Raw genomic sequence first — 12,938 nt, 5'->3', positions numbered from 1 at the left:
ACTAAATTAACAATGATATTATTATTGTTGTTGTTGTGTTATTATTAATATTGTTGTTGTAATTATTATTACTTTATTAATTGTAGCCTACAGGTCTCATATAACACTTCATTTTGTATGCATTATCTATTCCACTGGCTTTGTAGCAAAGTAGTCCAATAATAGACATAGAAAGTTTCACATTGAGCAAAACAAGTCATGTGATATTTACTGATACTATAAACATGTTACTGCATAGTATATGTTGTCATTTTATGTGGCACGGCCAGAGAACAAAAGGCAACTTCAAAGAATAATTATATATTGATAAAGACTTCTCTGGAATATCCTGCAGTAAAAGTCATGGGGGTGGAGATTTGAGTGGAGGCACTGCCCCCAAGTATTTTGATTGACGGTACCCAATGGCTCCTCCTTGAACGTTTTTTTCTTCGTTTTCCAGTGTAGTGCGTTCATTGATTTCATACCAAAGTCATACTTAACATTCCACTTACACTGTCAAACCAGGAGAAATATTACTGAAAACTATAAGGCGCCAAAAAAATATATAGTATAAAAATAAGTAAGTTATCTTCGCTTTTGTCAGGAGGGGTGACTTCCAAAAAAAGGTGAGTAAGCATGAATTTGTTCCCTTTGTTTAAGAGCTTTCGGTGAAGTTTTCATGCTCTCATGGTGAAGTTTTCAGATCATTGTCATTTTTTGCATTTTTCCATGGAACTCCTTGCCTTTGGGAAGGAAGAAAAATAACGGATTGATCGGCTATATAAATTGTGTGTGACTTTTTTTGTGTGCAGGACATCTTTGCTAAGATTGAACTTTATTGACTCTACTCATTGACAATCATAAGACGTTAGTAGGCTAATGCTTTCTTTGTCATAACTATGGGACAACAAGCATGTTTCCTTTCTTTTTCATACAGCTGCTTGGATCCTGATCACTTTCCTCCTAACTTGTTCTCCATAAGAATCAAGTCTTTACATACCCGAGGATTGACAGACAGAAAAAGGCAAATTGGAGGAATACATAACTCGATATTTTACGCGCTGTTTTACTGCACCCCATAGGTAAGTGAATCACCCAATTTGGTAACATTGTGTCGAAGAGAAGAGGCCATATACGAGCCCCCCAACCATTGCATATTGCTAGCTGCTGTTGCATCTTTAGAAGTTGACATTTCAGTAACCAAAAACATATTGTGTCAATTAACCAAAAACATATACGCGCTACAAGGCCGAGGTCAATAATACACATTTATTTCATCGTATTCTTCATCTTATTACAGTAATCTATTATGTTATGTGTTCAATACAGGTTTACATTTTTTTTCTTCAGAAAATGGAAACACTGACCAAACTAATCTCAGTTTCACGCAACACATATATACTGCTGATCTTGCTACATTTTGACATGGTTATTTATGCATGTTAATAATATATTTAAATATACAACAGAGACTAAATATAGCAATCATATCATAACACTTAGGACACACACCAGAACACCCACTACACGCACTGTTGTCTACAAACTTTCAGATTTACTTAGGACACATGGAACGTATTTTCTATTCTTGTCCAAAACACATTAAACGTCTGTTTTAATTTTTTTATTTAGTATTCATTTCTATTTGGATGTGCCTTAATGAATGATGCATTATTAATTTATGTGTATCCCTTACTGACTTTGATGAGAAGGATTCTAGTATGTTACATGTTGTTTCAAGACACTACTCCACAGTCTAAACAGTCTGACAAATGGACAGTAGTATTTTTATTAATACTTGTGAAATGATATCATCCAATAGTTTAGAGTCTCAGGTAAAAACCCTATTACCGCTGTGTCAATGCTCCATACATGTATGCTACATGACAATTAGATGCATCATCATCTCACTTTAATAACAGTTTGGACTGCCAAATTAGTGCAGATTTCTAATCAAAACATTTCGCGGTAGCCTACTGACGGTATTTCAAGAAAACCGTATTCTTTCCAACAGTTTCTTTCAACCATCCTTTCTGTTGTATGGGTAAATAATGTTTAAGTAAGGGGTTTGTATTTTAGAGTTGTGGATCTTTCTTCATCTCTTCCACAGGGACCAGTGATGTTTCACTGTAAATCCTTATATTAGGATTTTCAATGCATGGAAATGATTTATAATTCTAATTCTAATTGTATGACTGTAGAAATACCTCTTCAAGCATCACATGTTCATGGTGTGCTGTTGGTTAAGATTGGGTAAACAGACTTTGCCTGTTTTGCTTATTAGAAATACAAAAATCTGTGTGATGCTTTACTTAGGATTTATTATTGTTGTTCTTTCTTAACAATCGTGTAAACACGTGTACACAACAATGCTACAGCACATTCAGTGTCATTCAAAAGGTTTGGCCAAAAAATAGAATGTTGTCTTTCAGGTTTCTCGCTATGTAATTTTAATAGCCTGTTAACATTTACGGTTGACATTATAGGCATGTTCTGTGTCTTTGTTATATCTCAGACTGTCAAACTTTCCTACGTTACATTCAAATGGTAAATCAGCCATTCACTCTGAAACGAGAACAGATTATTACAAAATATTTGACACGACTCGAAAGATACAGCCAGTCACTCACCATTTGGTCAAACGATACGAAGCAATCACACCAAATCACAATTTAGGGCTTTTTTATAATTGACATACGAACACAGTTGACAGAAGAACAACAATAATAAATCCTAAGTAAAGCATCACACAGATACAGAGTTCCAAACGCTAGTTCCAGGTCATCTGTATCCTGTATGCCCAGCTGGAAATCTTTCAGATGGACTGGATAGTCCATGTTGTTGAAGCACTGCAGACACTCCCAGTCACAGTTGCACCTTCTCTGACTCTCGAAGAGATAGACCAGTGTTTGCCTATACAGTCTCCAGTACAGATTGAAGTTGACATACAGTATTTGGTTGAGATTGTGATAAAAGTGTTGCCTAATAGAACTAGTACTCCAGCTATAATATAGTAAGTGTAGTGTGTGATGTCTGTTGGAGCATTGTGGCAATATGAGTTTCAGTATAGGGAAACAGTATTTATTCTGACAGAGGGACATAGAGTCAATAGGTTGAAGGGACATTTTTGGAATTGTTTTTATTAAAAAAAATATATATATATATATTTAACTAGGCAAGTCAGTTAATGACAGCCTACACTGGCCAAACCCAGATGACGCTGTGCCAATTGTGCGCTGCCCTATGGGACTCTCAATCACAGCCGGTTGTGATACAGCCTGGACTCGAACCAGGGTGTCTGTAGTACCACCACTGAGATGCAGTGCCTTAGCCCGCTGTGCCACTCTGGAGTTTATACCCTAAAACAGGGAAGTGTGTCTGGTGAATCACACTGAACAAAAATATAAATGCAACATGTAAAGTGTTGGTCTCATGTTTCATGAGCTGAAATAAAATATACAAGAAATTTTACATATGCACAAAAATCGTATTTCTCAAATTTTGTGCACAAATTTGTTTATGTCTCTGTTAATGACCATTTCTCCTTTGCCAAGCTAATCTATCCAACTGAGAGATGTGGCATATCAAGAAGCTGATTAAACAGCATTATCATTACACAGGTGCACCTTGTGCTGGGGACAATAAAAAGCCACACTAGTTTTGTCACACAACACAATGCCACAGATGTCTCAAGTTTTGATGGAGCGTGCAATTGGCATGCTGACTGCAGGAATGTCCACCAGAGCTGTTGCCAAATCATAAAATGTTAATTTCTCTACCATACGCTGCCTCCCAACGTCGTTTTAGGGAATTTGGCAGTACGTCCAACCGGCCTCACAACAACAACATATGAATGGCGTCGTGTGGATGAGTCGTTTGCTGATGTCAATGTTGTGAACAAAGTGCCCTGTGGCAGTGGTTGGGTTATGGTATGGGCAGGCATAAGCTATGGACAAAGAACACAATTGATGACAATTTCAATGCACAGAGATACTGTGACGCGATCCTGAGGTCCATTGTTGTGCCATTTATCCAATGCCATCACCTCATGTTTCAGCATTATAATGCACGGCACCATGTCGCAATGATCTGTACACAATTCCTGGATGCTGAAAATGTCCCAGTTCTTCCATGGCCTGTAGACTCACCAGACATGTCACCCATTGAGCATGGGGATTGGGATGCTCTGGATCGACGTGTACGACAGCGTGTTCCAGTTCTCGCCAATATCCAGCAACTTTTCACAGCCATTGAAGAGTAGTGGGACATCATTCCACAGGCCACAATAAAAAGACTGATCAACTATATGCGAAGGAGATGTGTCGCTTTGCACGAGGCAAGATAGAACTGCCAAAGGGGGCGGAGTCGCAGTCTACTGCAGAGATAGCCTGCAAAGTAATGTCATACTTTCCAGGTCCATACCCAAACAGTTTGAACTACTAATTTTGAAAATTACTCTCTCCAGAAACAAGTCTCTCACTGTTGCCGCCTGCTACCGACCCCCGTCAGCTCCCAGCTGTGCCCTGGACACCATTTGTGAATTGATCGCCCCCCATCTAGCTTCAGAGTTTGTTCTGTTAGGTGACCTAAACTGGGATATGCTTAACACCCCGGCAGTCCTACAATCTAAGCTAGATGCCCTCAATCTCACTCAAATCATCAAGGAACCCACCAGGTACAACCCTAACTCTGTAAACAAGGGCACCCTCATAGACGTCATCCTGACCAACTGGCCCTCCAAATATACCTCCGCTGTCTTCAACCAGGATCTCAGCGATCACTGCCTCATCGCCTGTATCCGCCACGGAGCCGCAGTCAAACGACCACCCCTCATCACTGTCAAACGCTCCCTAAAACACTTCTGTGAGCAGGCCTTTCTAATCGACCTGGCCCGTGTATCCTGAAAGGACATTGACCTCATGCCGTCAGTTGAGGATGCCTGGTCATTCTTTAAAAGTAACTTCCTCACCATTTTAGATAAGCATGCTCCGTTCAAAAAATGCAGAACCAAGAACAGATACAGCCCTTGGTTCACTCCAGACCTGACTGCCCTCGACCAGCACAAAAACATCCTGTGGCGGACTGCAATAGCATCGAATAGCCCCCGTGATATGCAACTGTTCAGGGAAGTCAGGAACCAATACACGCAGTCAGTCAGGAAAGCTAAGGCCAGCTTCTTCAGGCAGAAGTTTGCATCCTGTAGCTCCAACTCCAAAAAGTTCTGGGACACTGTGAAGTCCATGGAGAACAAGAGCACCTCCTCCCAGCTGCCCACTGCACTGAGGCTAGGAAACACGGTCTCCACCGATAAATCCATGATTATCGAAAACTTCAATAAGCACTTCTCAACGGCTGGCCATGCCTTCCGCCTGGCTACTCCAACCTCGGCCAACAGCTCCGCCCCCCGTAGTTCCTCACCCAAGCCTCTCCAGGTTCTCCTTTACCCAAATCCAGATAGCAGATGTTCTGAAAGAGCTGCAAAATCTGGACCCGTACAAATCAGCTGGGCTTGACAATCTGGACCCGCTATTTCTGAAACTATCTGCCGCCATTGTCGCAACCCCTATTACCAGCCTGTTCAACCTCTCTTTCATATCGTCTGAGATCCCCAAGGATTGAAAGCTGCCGCAGTCATCCCCCTCTTCAAAGGGGGAGACACCCTGGACCCAAACTGCTATAGACCTATATCCATCCTGCCCTGCCTATCTAAGGTCTTCGAAAGCCAAGTCAACAAACAGGTCACTGACCATCTCGAATCCCACCGTACCTTCTCCGCTGTGCAATCTGGTTTCCGAGCCGGTCACGGGTGCACCTCAGCCACACTCAAGGTACTAAATGATATCATAACCGCCATCGATAAAAGACAGTACTGTGCAGCCGTCTTCATCGACCTCGCCAAGGCTTTCGACTCTGTCAATCACCATATTCTTATCGGCAGACTCAACAGCCTCGGTTTTTCGGATGACTGCCTTGCCTGGTTCACCAATTACTTTGCAGACAGAGTTCAGTGTGTCAAATCGGAGGGCATGCTGTCCGGTCCTCTGCCAGTCTCTATGGGGGTGCCACAGGGTTCAATTCTCGGGCCGACTCTTTTCTCTGTATATATCAATGATGTTGCTCTTGCTGCGGGCGATTCCCTGATCCACCTCTACGCAGACGACACCATTCTATATACTTTCGGCCCGTCATTGGACACTGTGCTATCAAACCTCCAAACGAGCTTCAATGCCATACAGCACTCCTTCCGTGGCCTCCAACTGCTCTTAAACGCGAGTAAAACCAAATGCATGCTTTTCAACCGATCGCTGCCTGCACCCGCATGCCCGACTAGCATCACCACCCTGGATGGTTCCAACCTTGAATATGTGGACATCTATAAGTACCTAGGTGTCTGGCTAGACTGCAAACTCTCCTTCCAGACTCACATCAAACATCTCCAATCAAAAATCAAATCAAGAGTCGGCTTTCTATTCCGCAACAAAGCCTCCTTCACTCACGCTGCCAAGCTTACCCTAGTAAAACTGACTATCCTACCGATCCTCGACTTCGGCGATGTCATCTACAAAATGGCTTCCAACACTCTACTCAGCAAACTGGATGCAGTCTATCACAGTGCCATCCGTTTTGTCACTAAAGCACCTTATACCACCCACCACTGCGACTTGTATGCTCTAGTCGGCTGGCCCTCACTACATATTCGTCGCCAGACCCACTGGCTCCAGGTCATCTACAAGTCCATGCTAGGTAAAGCTCCGCCTTATCTCAGTTCACTGGTCACGATGGCAACACCCATCCGTAGCACGCGCTCCAGCAGGTGTATCTCACTGATCATCCCTAAAGCCAACACCTCATTTGGCCGCCTTTCGTTCCAGTACTCTGCTGCCTGTGACTGGAACGAATTGCAAAATCGCTGAAGTTGGAGACTTTTATCTCCCTCACCAACTTCAAACATCAGCTATCCGAGCAGCTAACCGATCGCTGCAGCTGTACATAGTCTATAGGTAAATAGCTCACCCATTTTCACCTACCTCATTCCCATACTGTTTTTATACTGTTTTTATTTATTTACTTTTCTGCTCTTTTGCACACCAATATCTCTACCTGTACATGACCATCTGATCATTTATCACTCCAGTGTTAATCTGCAAAATTGTATTATTCGCCTACCTCCTCATGCCTTTTGCACACATTGTATATAGACTGCCCATTTTTTTCTACTGTGTTATTGACTTGCTAATTGTTTACTCCATGTGTAACTCTGTGTTGTCTGTTCACACTGCTATGCTTTATCTTGGCCAGGTCGCAGTTGCAAATGAGAACTTGTTCTCAACTAGCCTACCTGGTTAAATAAAGGTGAAATAAAAAATAATAATAATAATAAAATGGTGGTAACACAATATACTGACTGGTTTTCTGATCCACACCCCTACTTTTTTTTACGGTATCTGTGTCTAACAGATGCATATCTGTATTTCCTTATGTAATGTTGCATGTTGTGTGCATACTTTTGTTAAGTATACTTTCATATATTAGAGGTGATGCCTTACATGCTGACTACACCGCTCGCGTCGCGTGTCTGATCGATATATATATTTACACATACATGTTCTTCAGTCACTGCACCCACACTGCTTGCGCACATCAACTATCTTCTGCGTAGCCAGTAGCTAAAATAGAACTTGGTTTGATTTGTGAGGATTGACACGCTGCGAATCACGCCTCTGCCATCTCCTCATTGTTTTTTAGGAGCATATGCCCACATGGGTGATTGAAAGGTGAACTGAGGTCCACACTCCAGTCCAGTTGGTAGTGGTAATGCACCTTAAAGTTGGTTGCCAACCGCCATATACAGTCCAAAGAAGAAGAAGACTGAAGGAGGAGAGATGATGAGAAACTAACTCGGTTTACCCTTTTATCTGTGGATTAATTGTCAGAGTAGAGGACCTTGTGCATTTCAGGTAAAATAACAACTCAATGTTTGTATCCCAGGACAAATTAGCGAGCAACAGCAAGATAGCTAGCTAATATAGTTGGCATTTCAACCTGGTTGTCCTGATTGCGTCTGGTGTTCGTGGATAAAATCAACATGTGCTGGATGGCAGACGCCAGGGCGCAAGCTGTCTGGCCCACATATTATAGTGCAGCCTGCTTTGTATCATAGTAGTGCATCCAATAGTGCAACCAGTAGTGCAACCAATAGTGCAACCAAACAAAAAAACAATCAGGCATATTTTACCCTACAAAGGTGCTATCTAGAACCTAAAAGGGTTATTCAGCAGTCCCCATAGAACCCTTTAAAGTTCCAGTAGAACCCCTTTGAGTTCCAGTAGAACCCTTTTGAGTTCCAGTAGAATCCTTTTGAGTTCCAGTAGAACCCTTTCGGTGCCAGGCAGAACCCTTTTTGGTTCCATGTACAACCCTTTCAATATAGAGTTCTATATGGATACCCAAAAGGGTTCTACCTCGAACCAAAAAGGGTTCTACCTGCACCCAAAAAGGGTTACCCTATGGGGACAGCCGAATAACCCTTTTGGGACCCTTTTTTTTAGGCTTGACAGTGAAGTAATTGGAGCTACATGCACAAACAAGTAAAAGACAGTTTTGTGGCCGTTATTAATCATTTATACACTTACTGGCAAAACATGGTGAAATGAAACCAGGGGAATAAAGTATTGTCTTTACCTATTTTGGGTGGTCCGTTATAAAACAGAACCCATCAGACCATACATAATTTGAAGTTACATGTTGTTGATTTCAGTTTCCTGTGGTAGAATTGTTTACTGCACTGTTGGAACTAGGAACACAAGCACTTCGCTACACCCTCAATAACATCTGCTAAATATGTGTATGTGACCAATAACATTTGATTGTAATCCAACGTGAACACTTGGGTGAAAGTTGAGATTGAAGATTGATCACACTTAATACCCTTTAATATCTACAAAGCTGGACCAAAATACTTTCTCTCTGAACATGTGGAAATAGAATAAAGTAATGGAAGCATCATTGGTGAATGAAGGTGTGATATTTTAGATGGGGATGGAGAAGAGGAGGGTACATCTGCTGCTGTAACAGATCCTCTGTTCTCAGTGTGTTTATGCAACATGCATGTAGTGGGCTAGTGCTCTTGCTCTCAGTCCCAATCAGCTCTTCTCAAACAAACTGCAACACTGCAACTCACTCTGAATCTATTCCATGGGCTAAGTATTTGTTTTACATCTTGCAGCTTTACTTTGAAAGCAAAAGGCCTGTCTGCTTTAAGGATCCTGGTCAATTATTAGATTATTTGAACAATATCCTGTTAAAGTGACTCGTTTCTTTGTTGGTCTTCCTTGCTGTAGTTCCTCAGGCCATCGGTTGAAGCAATAATTTAATTAACCTGTTCCATCCCAGGTTCGTGAACAAGCACTGAGCAGGGGCTTTTGTTTCAGAACAGAATGGAGGTAAGACTGTTAAGTGCAGATATTAAAAATACAGTTAGATCTCGAAGATATTATTTTTGACGAGATATCATATCGTTTTGTCAATATCGCAATATTATTTTTGCTCGGCTGTACCTGCATCATACTGCATTATTATTCCTTCATAGCTTGCTCTCCATGTTATTTTTTAAATAGGGAGCCAATTTGTCTTTAGCGTTTTTATTTCCATGACTGATCAAAACTTGTTTTCTCATGGCTCCCTCTTGGCCTTCTGCAGCAGACATATTTGGAACATCGAATTGCAATAAAACCACAGAATCGAATTGCAATACATATAGAATTGTAAGAATCGTGAGAATTGCAATACATATCAAATTGGCACATAAGTATTGTTATAATATCGTATTGTGATGTCCCTGATATTTCCCAGCCCTACTTACAACATGTCATTTTCCAATGCAAAAGCTGATAATATACAGTACCAGTCAAAAGGTTGGACACACCTACTCATTTAAGAGTTTTTCTTTATTTTTACTATTTTCTACATTGTAGAATAATAGTGAAGAGATCAAAACTATGAAATAACACATGGAATCATGTACTAACCAAAAAAGTGTTAAACAAATCAAAATATTTGTTATATTTGAGATTCTTCAAAGTAGCCACCCTTTGCCTTGATGACAGCTTTGCACACTCTTGGCATTCTCTAAACCAGCTTCACCTGGAATTCTTTTCCAACAGTCTTGAAGGATGTCCCACTTATGCTGAGCACTTTTTGGCTGCTTTTCCTTCACTCTGCGGTCCAACTCATCCCACACCATCTCAATTGGGTTGGGGTGGGGTGATTGTGGAGGCCAGATCATCTGATGCAGCACTCCATCACTCTCCTTCTTGGTCAAATAGCCCTTTGGGGGGTGATGATGTGGCTATTTCATATTAAATTAGAACACAGCTACTGTCCAGGCATTCACTCAGATCTTCATGCATTTTACACGTTATGTGTCACTCTCTTGGGTAATTTAACAATGTAATCAGGGAAATATTTTTTATGTTGCCACAACTGTGGTTTTAATGGTCATGAATAAAATGGGCTATTTTCTGTACTGCAATATAAACAGAGTCTATAATATTTGTGTTTTTGTTCATCTCAAACAGCAAGAAAACAAAGTCTGTTTTTACATACATTGAGAATGACAATAGTTCCTCAAGTTCCTTGCAGACAGGCCATGCATAACCAATGTGATTTATAGTCTATTTATTTTTATCAGGATATTTTCTACATACAGTCAGCAATGTTTTTATTGGTTAGCTTTTATGTAGGCTATTTTTACATAGTTGCTAATGGCAATATAAGTTTCTTTTAGAATTTTGATTAACCACATGATAAGGATTTTGAGATACAAATACTTTATTGTAAATTAAATGAAACTGTTCCACAAACATTTGCATACTGTTGCAAAATCATAACTGGCACGCAGATCGGTAGATAAAGTGGCCTATTATCTACAGGCAACTACAGGAGCATAACAGCAGAATATGTGAAGGCCAGCAGCAGCGGTAGGAGGAGGGTCGGGAACTGTTTTTATCTTCTTCTGGTTAGGCTATCTTGATTTCTGGTTCCATATTGAGTCATTTGTGTGTCTTAATTATTTAATCACTGTATGCTTAAAGCATCAGACAAGCCCAGTAGCATACATATAGTTTATTTTATTAAACAGATGACTCTAGGTCGACCAAGTTTTTTTTTTGTCGGGACAACCCTACTTCACTGGTTTGTGGTGAAGCCACAGAAGAATGACTAATGAGCTCTGCCCATTTGTGCAGACGTTGGTTGCCTTTTAGCACCATCCCCAGAAGTGGTCTTCCAAATGGTGGCACTTACCTTTCTGTCAACAGAGGTCTGAACAAATACCACTTGTGACTGTTGCAAACACACAGATAGAGCCTCAGAGCAAACTGGCCTTTTTTTACAACATGGTATAACATCTAACTCAGGCCTCAAGAGTGCATACATATTAGTTGTATCATTAAGGATATTAATTTGGGAAACTTAATTTAACCTTTTACTGCAATGGGCTAAATCAGGATCACACAGTGTTTCTTGGTAGTCGTTAACAAATCTACTTTGAAACAAAAGTATACACCTCACACACATGATTATGGGCTTAAAAGAAGACACCTGTACCATGTCAGGTATAGAGTTTAAATGTATTAAATTCTAAGTTTGCATCCCAATATTACAGCGTATATACAGTTGAAGTCAGAAGTTTACATACACTTAGGTTGGAGTCATTAAAAATTGTTTTTCAACCACTCCACAAATTTCTTCTTAACAAACTATAGTTTTGGCAAGTTGGTTAGGACATCTACTTTGTGCATGACACAAGTAATTTTTCCAACAATTTTTTACAGGCAGATTCTTTCACTTATAATTAATTCACTGTATCACAATTCCAGTGGGTCAGAAGTTTACATACACTAAGTTGACTGTGCCTTTAAACAGCTTGGGAAATTCCAGAAAAGTATGTCATGGCTTTAGAAGCTTCTGATAGGCTAATTGACATCATTTGAGTCGATTGGAGGTGTACCTGTGGATGTATTTCAAGGACTACCTTCAAACTCAGTGCCTCTTTGCTTGATATCATGGGAAAATCAAAAGAAATCAGCAAAGACCTCAGAAAAACATTGTATACCTCCACAAGTCTGGTTCATTATTGGGAGCAATTTCCAAATGCCTGAAGGTACCATGTTCATCTGTACAAACAATAGTGCGCAAGTATAAACACCATGGGAGCACGCTGCCATCATTCCGCTCAGGAAGGTGACGTGTTCTGTCTCCTAGAGATGAACGTACTTTGGTGTGAAAAGTGCAAATCAATCCCAGAACATCAGCAAAGGACCTTGTGAAGACGCTGGAAGGAACCGGTACAAAAGTATCTATATCCACAGTAAAACGAGTCTGATATTGACAAATCCTGAAAGGCCTCTCATCAAGGAAGAAGCCACTGCTCCAAAACCGCCATAAAAAAGCCAGACTACGGTTTGCAACTGCACATGGGGACAGAGATCATACTTTTTGGAGAAATGTCCTCTGGTCTGATGAAAGAAAAATTGAACTGTTTGACCATAATGACCACTGTTATGTTTGGAGGAAAAAGGGGGAGGCTTGCAAGCTGAAGATCACCATCCCAAGAGTGAAACACGGGGGTGGCAGCATCATGTTGTGGGGGTGCTTTGCTGCAGGAGGGACTGGTGCACTTTACAAAATAGATGGCATCATGAGGATGGAAAATGATGTGTATTTATTGAAGCAACATCTCAAGACATCAATCAGGAAGTTAAAGCTTGGTCTCAAATGGGTTTTCCAAATGGACAATGACCCCAAGCATACTTTCAAAGTTGTGGCAAATGGTTTAAGGACAACAAAGTCAAGGTGTTGGAGTGGCCATCACAAAGCCCTGACCTCAATCCTATAGAAAAATGTGTCGGCAGAACTGAAAAAGCCTGTGCATGCAAGAAGGCCAACAAACCTGACTC

General features: G+C 40.9%; 1 protein-coding gene across 6 annotated transcripts in view; it reads left to right on the top strand.

Moving 5' to 3' along the window:
* Positions 1-436: 436 nt before the first annotated feature.
* LOC118388238 (transcriptional enhancer factor TEF-5-like) overlaps positions 437-12,938 on the top strand; it is an 88,162-nt gene continuing 75,660 nt past the window's right edge. For all 6 annotated transcript variants that reach the window (XM_035777090.2, XM_035777088.2, XM_035777086.2 and 3 more), the window contains exons 1-2: positions 437-605; positions 917-1,061. The gene's annotated coding sequence lies outside the window, so the exon portion shown is untranslated. The remainder of the gene's footprint in view (positions 606-916; positions 1,062-12,938) is intronic.

Source organism: Oncorhynchus keta, chromosome 10 (genome assembly GCF_023373465.1).
Source record: "Oncorhynchus keta strain PuntledgeMale-10-30-2019 chromosome 10, Oket_V2, whole genome shotgun sequence".
Classification (NCBI taxonomy): domain Eukaryota; kingdom Metazoa; phylum Chordata; class Actinopteri; order Salmoniformes; family Salmonidae; genus Oncorhynchus; species Oncorhynchus keta.
Note: the sequence above shows the minus strand (reverse complement) of the source record. Positions and strands in the feature narration are given on the sequence as shown.